The 11,557-nt window shown below is 37.2% G+C and overlaps 1 long non-coding RNA gene across 2 annotated transcripts in view; it reads left to right on the top strand.

The window, feature by feature from the left end:
* Positions 1-2,683: 2,683 nt before the first annotated feature.
* Positions 2,684-11,557, top strand: part of LOC140691835 (uncharacterized) — a 114,087-nt gene continuing 105,213 nt past the window's right edge. Inside the window, exons 1-2 of one of the 2 annotated variants that reach the window (XR_012067517.1) lie at positions 2,684-2,765; positions 4,176-4,313. This is a non-coding gene — a long non-coding RNA (uncharacterized lncRNA). Of the gene's footprint in view, positions 2,766-4,175; positions 4,382-11,557 lie in introns of both variants that reach the window. The other variant, XR_012067568.1, reaches the window with a different exon arrangement.

The raw sequence follows: 11,557 nt of genomic DNA, 5'->3' as shown, positions 1-11,557 counted from the left end.
TACTATATACAGAAAACTCTAAAAGCTCCACACAGAAACTACTAGAGCTGATAAAAGAATTCAGCAAGGTAGCAGGATACAAGATTAACATACAGAAATCAGTTGCATTTCTTTACAATAACAATGAGATACCAGAAAAAGAAGATAAAGAGACTATCCCTTTTAAAATCACATCCAAAATAATAAAATACTTAGGAATAAGTCTGACCAAGGAGGTGAAAGACTTATACACAGAGAACTATGAAACGCTGATTAAGGAAATTAAAGATGACTTAAAGAAATGGAAAGATATCCAATGCTGTTGGATTGGAAGAATTAACATTGTTAAAATAGTCACACTGCCCAAGGCAATCTACAGATTTAATGTGATCCCTATTAAATTGCCCATGACATTTTTCACAGAAGAAGAACAAATAATCCTAAAATTTATATGCAATCACAAAAGATCCAAAATTGCCAATGCAATACTGAAGAAAAAGAACAAAGCTAGATGAATAACCCTCCCAGGCTTCAAACAATACTGCAGAGCTACAGTAATCAAAACAGCATGGTACTGATACAAAAACAGACATATGGATCAATAGAACAGAATAGAGAGCCCAGAAGTAAACCCACAGACCTATGGTCAATTAATCTTCGATAAAGGAGGCAAGAATAGACAAGGGAGAAAAGAGTCTTTTCAGAAAGTGGTGCTGGGAAAACTGGACAGCAGCATGTAAGTCAATGAAGTTAGAACATTCCTTAACACTGTACACAAAAATAAACTCAAAATGGCTTAAAGACTTAAATATAAGACAAGACATTACAAACCTCTTAAGAGAAAACATAGGTAAAAGATTCTCTGACATAAATCTTGGCAATGTTCTTCCAGGGCAGTCTACCCAGGCAATAAAAATAAAAGCAAAAATAAACAATTGGGACCTAATAAAACTTATAAGCTTTTGCACAGCAAAGGAAACCATAAGCCAAACAAAATGACAACCTAAGGAATGGTAGAAAATATTTGCAAAATGATGCAAATGACAGATGTTTAATTTCCAGAATATATAAACAGCTCATACAGCTTAATAAGAGAAAAGCAAACAACCCAATCCAAAAACAGGCAGAAGACCTAAATAAGTGATTCTCCAGTGAAGACATACAAATGGCCAACAGGCACAAGAAAAAAAAAAAAAAAGCTCAGTATTGCTAATTATCAGAGAAATGCAAATCAAAATAATCATGAGGTATCACCTAACACTAGTCAGAATGACCATAATTAAAAAATCGTCAAACAATAAATGCTAGAGAGGGTGTGGAGAAAAGGGAACCCTCCTACATTGTCAGTGGGAACGTAGTTTGGTGCAGCCATTATGGAAAATAGTATGGAGATTCCTCAAAAATCTAAAAATAGACTTACCATATATCTCTCCTGGGCATATATGCCTAAGGAACTCTAATTCAAAAAGATACATGCACCCCAATGTTCACAGCAGCACAATTTACAATAGCCAAAACATGGAAACAACCTAAATATCCACTGACAGGTGACTGGATAAAGAAGTTGTGGTATATTTATACAGTGAATACTACTCAGCCATAAAAAATAGCAAAATAATGCCATTTGCCAAGGCCAACATGGATGGACCTGGGGATTGTCATTCTAAGTGAAGTGAGCCAGAAAGAGCAAGAAAAATAGTATATAATATCACTCATATATGGAATCTAAAAAAATTTAAAAGATGACACTAATGATCTTATCAACAAAACAGACTGGCAGACATAGTAAATAATCTTACAGTTGGAGGGGTGGAGGAAAGGGAGTGGAAAGGGATAAATCTGGGAGCTTGAGATTTGCAAATGTTAAACACTATATATAAAAAGAGATTAAAAAAACCAAGTTTCTTCTGTGTAGCACAAGGAACTGTATTCAATATCTTGTAATAACCTTTAACGAAAACGGATATGAAAATGAATACATGTATGTATAGGTATGACTGGGCATCATACAGTACAGCTGAGATTAATACACTGTAACTGACTATACTTCAATTTAAAAAAATTAATTTTTGTCAAATCCGTGGTGCTTAAAGGGAATATTCCATAAAGAAATGTATACTAGAAGTCTGCCCAACACTATTTTTTTCCTAAGACCTTTTTTATTGTTAGGTTTACGGTATTTAAGGACTCTCTCCCAGTTCTTATCAAATCCTCCATAAAAGAAAAATTCAGGACACAAATAAATCAGGCGAATTGCCATGGGCTCCCTCGGCTGCGCAGTTCCCTGTGTCCGGCTCGCCCCATCCCTCTTTCCAAATCCCAGACGCTGGAGGCCAATACCGCCACTGTCCCCGAAGCCACCTTTCACTCCCGGCTCCCCTGCTGCTCTGACGTGCTCGCAGCACTTCCGGGTCAAGACTCAGTCTCCAGAGTCTCCTGTGAGGCGACCCCTCCCCACCCCAACCCCGCGATTCCCAGAGCACCTCACCGGGCTTCGACGCCTGCGGAGGAACTGGGCTGGGGAAAGCGTGGCGATCCTCCTCACAGTTGCCGCACCAGCGCCCTCCCTCCTCAGCTCCACCTCAGCTCTCCGAGGGACTGTGGGGCCTTGCGGAGCATGCGCGGAGGGCGGCGACCCGATGGGGGTAGCGTCCTAGCCAAGTGCTCCGAGATCTCCCAGCTTCCCCTGCGGGCTGTCGGCTCTCGCGAGGCTGCTGTGCGGCGCCTGCCTCAGCAAAGCGTGGTATCCTGTGGTTCACCTGCCGCCCGCCGACGCTGCTTTCCAGGTGGGTGCGCCCACCCTCCAGAGAACGCGCGACCCTGCCCTTTCCACAGTTTGGGGGTAGCGAGCGGCTTCTGGGGAGAACGGAGACTGAACTCTTTTTAGAAGTTATAACTCCAATACCTCAGAATAGTTTTCGGCCATTTGTGGTTTTTTGTTTTTGTTTTTTGTTTTTAACCCCAACAAGTTGGCTGTATTCTTAACACTCTACAATCAGTTGTTGCAGTGCATTAAAAATGTCCCAATTGAGGAAAATGATGATCGTTTCTCCGATAGCTTGAAATGGAAAATGGGAAAATGTCTTACATAATTCCTATGGCTTTTTCCCTTCATTCTGGTATAACAACAGAGCAAAAGGTATTTGGTTGACTTTTGGCTACAGGTTTACCAGATTGAGCAATGGTAATGGGTTTCTGCAGAATTCTGCCTGGAATATGGGAATGATAATTGACAGGTGGTAGGCTTTCAAGCTCAAGCTCAAGCTCGTGTTGGGGTTGGGTCTGGTTTTTTTTTTTTTTTTTTTTTTTTTTTTTTTAGCTTTCAATTTGCAGGAAAACTGAAAGAGGCATTGGATATATTTTGTTACCAAAGCAGTGTGATTGGGCAACCATCACCAAACATGACCTATCGCATTTTCCGTCTGGAAATCATTCCTTTCTCTGTCTTACCTGGTTTGGCTGCTAATGCAGAGAAATGAAGACTTCTATAATAAGAGGAAAATGGAAAGAATGTGAAGGCCTTCATAGAAAATAAATGAGACCTTACTCAAAACTGAGAAGGAAGAAATACGAAAAATGCAAAACTGTTGGCCTGGGGTATCCTCAAAGTTAAAAGAAACTCTTTATACGTTGCCCTGCCTCAACAAGAACACAAGTAAAAATGTGTCCATGTAATTAAAAAAAATACAGTTTATGTATTCAGTCTTTGATTCCAGGCAACACCAATCTCCCCTGGGACGGTAGCACTCTCCAAGGGTTGTTAGTTTGCACAGACAGCAGCTTTAGGAGCTACGATGTGCCAAAGTTGATTACTGAGAGGAGTCGGAATGAGAGAAAATGGAGAGTATGTAATGGGTCCCAGGTGCCTGGCAGGGAGAAAAGTCAATATCTGAGATGGGAGGAGGCTCAGAAAATGAAGGAGCTGATGTATTAGTATGTACTTTCCCTGCTAAGTACTAAGTTCTGTGTTGGCAAGAACCATCTTCTTTATTCACAGAATATTGCCTGAAGCATTTTAGGCATTCGATAAACATTTATCGAAAGAATAAATGGTTATAAGTTTCTTTTAGACAGACCCTGTCTAAAATGCTTTAACTGAGGTTAAATGATGGTGATGGGTTTCAAACATCAACCTATATCCTTATTAAGATTTCTCAGTATTTTTTTGTGTTCATTTCACACATGTTACTCTCCAGGTGCTTAAGAAGAAATCTTTGCTCAGCCAAAGACACATGGCTTTCCCCATCTCTTCTGGTTTGAGAAAATGATTGAGAAGACAGATTTTTCTCTACATAACATTGAGGAAGGAGGAGATAATGTCCACATTCTAGCCTGTATCCATTTTGTTGGGAGCTGGTACTGTTGAGGCTACCTCTGTGGAGAGCCACCAGAGTCAATTCAGGTGAGGAAAAGTTGGTGGACGGTTGAAAGGAGGGTTTGGCCAATTGAGTCTTAGCTTCCTGGAATCTGTTAGCACCTCTCTGGGAATTTCACATTCTCTGACATCTCAATAACTTGTATTTTTATAAAATAGCATAATAACCTTGTGCTATGGTGATACCAAGTCATATTTTACTGTTTGTAGGAAGCAGGAAGGATTTCAAAATTTGGATGCTACACAGAAAGTTGTATCGCCAACTGTTTTTGTAAGCAAAGAAAGATAAAGCTCTTCATGAAAAACTAATGAAGAGATTTCCTTTTCAAATTGTGAGAAAATGAGCTGCATATATTCCTTCCCTAAGGAAAGAAAAAAAGATGACTTCATTTGTATCCTACCTTGTTCCAGAAAGGATTAAGACAGCTTTATAATGACTTTAAAAGGATCTTTTCTACCATGCCCTTAGTGTTAGCTGTTGGAAGCCATTTCTGTCAATATTACCAATGTTCCTTTATTGCAGCCAGATGCCAGGTTTGCAGTGATGGGTAAACTAAAGGAGCTTCCAAAAATAGAAACCTAAAATTCCAAGTTGCTGAGGTTAATGGAGGTAAAATTGAGTTGGGGTCTAAATCGTAGTGTTTTGTATATGAAATTCACATTTCCCATTTTACATTTTTGGATAATACTGCTCAGGCTCTTTTAAATTATCTGGTAACTTATAGCTGAATTAAAAGAAGGAAAAGAAATGCCAAACAGATTAAACAAGTTCTTTGAGTTATAGAGTTGAAGTGGGGACATATCAATGGAATGAAATATTCAAAGACATTATGTGTGGCTATGACCATAAAAAAAGTATTTTCTATGGCATATCGGCCAAAACCTATTTATTCTGAGTCTCTCCTGTTTTTCTTCTTCTGTGAACAGCTAAAGAAATTGTATGTGGGATGTGTGGTACAGGTTGTTCAATAAAGAAAACACCAGATATTTGTTTTAGTTAAAAAGGTAAATTATATGTGTACACTCTGGAAATGATTGAAAGAAAAATTTTCAAGATAACGGGTTCAAATTGTGACATTTAGCTTGGAAACTTTATACTATTCTCCACTATTTTAATACACTAGATTAAAAGATCATCTATTTATTTTTCACCTCTTTCAAAAATACAGTACATTTATAAAACACAAGTGATGGCACCATAGGATTATATAAATAATTATGTATTATTATATTATTTAATTATAATAATTATTCAAAATCTTGCCATATAATAAGAGATGGTTACACAAATATTTATAAAATATAAAAATGTTTATAATGAGAAAGCTATGGCCAAAAACAGCTGAAAAGTGAGATTAAGTGCCTTGCAGAAGCTTGGTACTTTATATTATAAACTCTGAAGCATGGGTGAATGTGTAAAATGTGAACAGTGAATCTGAAGGATGGGTGAATGTGTAAAATGTGGACAGTGAATGAGTGGCATATGAAGAGAATAAGGAAGGAGAAAACACTGGAAAAGGACATGCATCTTTTAGAGGTGACAAATGGACGTGTTTTAGAGGGAGACTTCAAATAAGGAAGTAAGGGGAGAATTTAGAAAACATTGTGCCAGGCTTTATAAATTAGTTTTAATTCACATTTTTAGAAATATAGCATGTGCAGCAAAAGTTTACTCAATTAATACAATGTTTAGAGAAGGTGCATCCAAGTGCAGTATTCAGGATAACTGGATGAAGTGAAGAAGAGAGAGGGGAGTAATGAGGATGTGGTGGCAGTGATGACGGTGAAAGAGAAGAGGTATGATAACCTGTGGGGAGGCAGTAAAATCGGACAGGGAGCAAAAAAAATGAAAGGGGCATTGTAAGTGGCATCAAAAAAACTGACAGCACTTTGTGACAAAATTGATATATCTGAAGAAGTAGGTCCCTCAGAGACTTAACCTTGGGTGTCTTGCCACCTTGTCTGTTGTCTTCAAGGGCTTCTTATAAATGATGTAGAGCACTGAGCATCATCTCTTTGATATAGCAATGATTATTTAGAGCGACAAGGTCAAAGCAACCGTAACAAAATTGAAATCAACACTAATAACCACCTTAACTAAAACTTCATTTAAACAAATTTCCTTTTGTTGAGAAAGTTTCATCATAGGGCTTGTGTAGAACAGCTATGGAAGTAAATGTTTTTTTTTTCCCCATGAAGCTGGGTACTTCTGGAACTTTGTTTTTAGAAATGAAGAATATGTGCAGACATATATCTGTTATAGCCAGAGAATCATCTATCACACTTTAGAAAATTACAGACAACATTAAAAAATCTTGAGTGTCTCATTTCCCAAGAAATGAAGCATCTGACAAAGGCTGTCTTTTGAGTCTCAAAATGAATAATTTCAGAGAATGTTAATACTGAATTTTTAAAAGTTATATTTATTTAGAATAGGAGGGAGTAGAAATAGGAGGGAGTAGAAAATGAATGATTTTGCAAGGGCCTTGATGAATTACAACCACATGCCTATAGATTTCAGCTTTTTAAAAAACTGAAGATGTTGCTTCATTTTAAACATACTGGAAATATTTGTATTAATATGTCTGTCCTTGCAGTTGAACTAATTCAGTCCTTTTGTGAACTGAGAAGTTAATTGGAAACAATGTTAAGTACCTTTTATAACTATGCTAACTGATATGTTAAATATGTAAATATCTTTACACAAAAGTTGAGGGAAAAGAAGTGAAGTAATACTGAATTTATATAAAAAGGACCATAATTATTTTATTAAAATATGTATTGGCTCAGAAATTAGCCATTTTATCTATCTTTGTCATATAATTGTCGTATAAGCTTTCTGCGTAATGGCTGAATTTAGGTGCTTAAAGCTTTATTTTAGGCCCCTCTCTCACCTTCTCTGGGCCCTGCTTTTCCTCCTTCATTGTCCTTGTTCTTTCTTGGTGCAGAAGGAAGATGGCTGCAAGGCACTCCAGCTCACATTGTCTATACAGCCTCTAATTCCAGAAGAAGAGAGCACCATTAGCAATTGCTCCCGCAAAAAGAGGGGGAAAAAGGATTCAGAGAGGCTTCTGACTGGTTTCCCTGCTTTTTCATGGGACGATTACTCATAGATAGCTGTGCAATCTAGTGCATTGATTTCTTTAAGCCACTTCTTTTTTTTAACCTAAAAAATGGGGTACAGATAATAGGACCTGCTTCGGTTATGGTGCCAAATAATAATCGTTACATCTAATTGTTTCACCATGTTATTCTAATCTTCTGTATCTGTATGGATTTTTATGTCTGTTGGCTTTATGAGGGAATGAGAGAAGTGTGCCAAAATCTGCTCTTTTAGCTTTGTAAATTCCTGCTTCATAAGGGATTATCTGAGTAGGTTCATACAAAGTTAGTAATGTTATATGTTTTCTTTTTTGTCTGTCTAAAATTTTTTTGTCATTTTGCTTTCATTAGTTTTACTTTACAAACTGTATCTACATTGCATTTATTATGCCTGTAGTTTGCAGTGGTTATTAAATCTTTGGCTTGATAATGGGTTTGTCTGTCCTTAACCTTAAATTATCTCAGTAATTTTTGTTTGTAATATTTGAAAATCAAGAAAAACAACGAAAATTATAAACAGAATATCCAGATAATGGAGTTATCAGGCAAAGATATTAAAATAACATTACTAATATGTGTCTAAAATATGTATGACAAAAATAGGCAAGTTTGAGAGAGGACTGAAAATTATTTTGAAATACTGGAATTTCAAGACCAGGAAAATATAAAAACTGAAATTAAGGATGGATTAACAACAGATTAGAAACATATATAAGATGAAATATTGAGAGATCAAAGAATGGCAAGTACAAAAGAAAACCAAAGAAACGTAGGAATGGAGTGAACAGGGCTAGAATATGTAAAATGCAGGTCCCAGAAGTAGTGAACAAAGCTTGCTCATTTGAATCTCTCCTTCTGCAGAAGGCAACCAGAGCCTCCCCCATCTCATTAATGAAGTCATTCAAAGCTGTCTTCAGTCCTTCCCAGGATCAGCGTATTTCTTTCTTTTACTCCTTATTCCTAAAGGTAGGCCTTCAGTGTCCAACAAAATCTATGAGTTTTACTTGGCTTTCTCCCAGTCGAGCCTGCCCTCACATCCAGTTCTTGATTTTTTTGTTTTGTTTGTTTGTTTATTTGTTTATTTTTTTCCAGGCATGTGACCTACTGAAAAGTCTGCTCAGCTTCTAGCCATCTCTGCTAGAATTTCCCAAACTATTATGGGTGAATTAGCCCCACATCTGGATTTATTGCTCTAGTTTACCTTTTCCTCTTAATCGTAGTTCTGTCATTCTTTATGTTGCTAACTCTTTGGTACACTCAGATATGATTTTAAATACTTAGTTCATATTTCCTAATTATTTTCAGACATGTTATTCAAAATTTCTTGCCCATTTACTGCAAGTAGAATGATTTCTGATTTTTTTTTCAATTTATTGGGAACAAATTCTCCAAAACAATTTTTAGAGGGTAGATGGATACTATGTAAGTTTCTAGCGCATCAAAGAGTCTATTAAAAACTGTACCCTTTTCCCTTAGGCTGGCCTGGCTTCCAAAGGATATTTTTACTCTTCCTCTTTAACTGATTTCTCTTTCCTTAAAAATGTTGGTTGCCTTTTCTTGTTTATAGTTTTGCTGAAAATACAATTAATATGTTACCTATATATTTACTACATAAGAGCTGTCAATGCTTTTAACCCAAATTACTTCAAATTTTAATAGAAATACCATATTTGTTAAAGATAAGGTGTCCTGTATTTCTGACATTTGGACTAAAATTATAAAAGGGGATGTTGAGACTAGTGCTCTGACAGTTAAGAAACATAAGGATATCCTATTGTCCTTTTCCCCAGGGACCCAATCCAGCTTGTTGTACTGGTCAGTTTTACAGTCCATCTAAAATAGTTTTGAAGCTTAAAGGGCCCCTGGCTACTTACTTACTCATGTCTTTATCTGCACTACTGGCCGGACTTGACAACAAAAGAAAAGTCTTGGACTGACTGTTGCTTTTGCGAGGAGAAAGTCAAATATGTGGGCTTACATTTCTATTTTAACCCTAGAATTTTATTTCCTGATTTAGTCCAAGTTTCCCAAGAAGTGATTCACGTTTAGTGTCAATTGTTTCACAAGCCCAATATTTTTGGAAGCTCAACTTAAACCATGAAGGTTGAAATATGAAAAGGAGATTCACTTTGAGGATGAGCATATTGAAAGACTCGAGAAGGATTCTAAAAAACTCAAGACGTGTCTGAGTTGGCATTTTATTTTTGCCTGCATTTATATTTATGTCTGTGGTGTAACTATCTACAGAAGAAATATTGTCTGATGGTTGAGAGAGTGTCAGCACTTTTGAATCACACCAAAATTTTTCTAAATGCAATATTGTCAGGACAGTAAAATTTCTATCTACCAAAGACCGAATTTAAGCAAACTTGGATTGTGTTTCCCAGTTACTGACAATAGATAACTATCCTGTTTATGTATATTAATGCAGAACGTATTACCGAAAAGATGCTTGTTTCCTGGTACATTCTAGTGGTTTGTCAGTTGTTCAAATCTTTGTGTGAAATGTCTGATTCCATCATTAATTTTCGCTTCCTATGAAAATTATGACTACATATTTGATTGCAATTAGTTAATGGAAGGCTAATAAAAATTAATTGGAATTTGCCTGGGACTCACTGGCTTTGGACAATCTTAGTTAATACCCACATTTTGCTGCTAGGCTGTCCCCGTCTACATTCTTGTAGGGTCCCCACTTAAAGCCTAGTCCATTATTTCTGGGAGTTTCTAGGTTGCCTGGAGTGTGATTAGATCAGGTCCTCTTCATGCTTCCATGCTGGCCCCCTTTTCTGCTGTCTAGAAACTGTTTGGGGTGGGAATTGGAACCCATCCCTGTTATTGGAACTTCTTGTCCCTTAAGAATGCTCCTTTTCTATGTAGGTTTCAAGTTTTTGAAACTTCTGCAGCACAAAAACTTTGGGGTTGCATATAGAGGTACATTCTTTTATAGCATCACTCTGTTGAAGTCATGTTATGTTTTTTGAAAAACTAGATAGAACACCTAATTCTGCCATTGACTTGGTCCAAAGTAGCTCCACTTGCTTCTCAGTTTGTCTCATAAAGTCTCAAATGGACACAACTTTGTCAACTTTTAAAAGACTGGTGTCTATCCTAGAGCTCAAAACTGAATCCATGAGATTGGGCTGGGGAAGGCTCCTTTCATTGTCTTGTTCCTCTCATCCCTGACTCATTGCCTCATTTGGCAGGTGTAAAACAACTAAAGTGAATGTTAAAAACAAACAAAACCCCTACAATAACATTACCCCTGGCAAGCTCCTTTATTCCTATGCGTATAAACTCATAGGAAGAGACACTTGGAGTTGGGAAAGCAGGACTACAGCCCGCCAGTTCATCAGACAGATACAGGCAAACTGCAAATTCAGATTCAAACATTTACAGAATCTTGACAACTCCCCTAGACATTTACTTTATCTTCGTGGGAAAATAAAATGTATGTCTTTGGACCTTTATAGGTAATCACCATCCATTTGCTGGAAACAATATTTGGCCAGATATTTGAAGGATGAAATGTGACCGTCTAGGGAAATAGCATATAGTTGAGACTCAGGTGGGCTCTACCCAGGTCAATCACCAACTGATTATGTGAGCTGGTCAAATGATGTGCTCTCTTCAAGCCTCAATTTCTTCACATGAAAAATATGAGCGTTGGGCTAGATAACTTCAAATAAGACAGAGCATCCAAAAATGGTTGTTCTTTGTAAGGTAGCAGTTTGGGACTGAATGAGACTATGTGCCATCTACTCTTATGTTATCACTGAGGAATAAAACTAGGACTTTGTTGAGCTCTAAAGGGAACTACACTTATTTAAAGAAGTTTCTAGAAACCATTTCTGTTAATGCCTTTATATACTTTTATGAGGCCTATGAAACTTGGTTCTGTGGAAGGCAGTGATAAAACTTTACTTAGCAATTATCTTTCTGCCATGCTCAATGAAAGAGTAGGGGCCTGAAGGAGGCAATGACCTTTCAACCTAGCTCACTTACTTTACCCAGAGGTGTTCCAAGTGAACAAACGTGTTTTGTTTTTCAGTTTTTAAACCAAGGACTGTAGTTCCCTCCCTCCCTCTCTCCCCTCCCATC

The sequence above is a fragment of the Vicugna pacos genome, chromosome 1 (assembly GCF_048564905.1).
Source record: "Vicugna pacos chromosome 1, VicPac4, whole genome shotgun sequence".
Taxonomy (NCBI): Eukaryota; Metazoa; Chordata; class Mammalia; order Artiodactyla; family Camelidae; genus Vicugna; species Vicugna pacos.
This window is presented reverse-complemented; position numbering and strand designations above follow the sequence as displayed.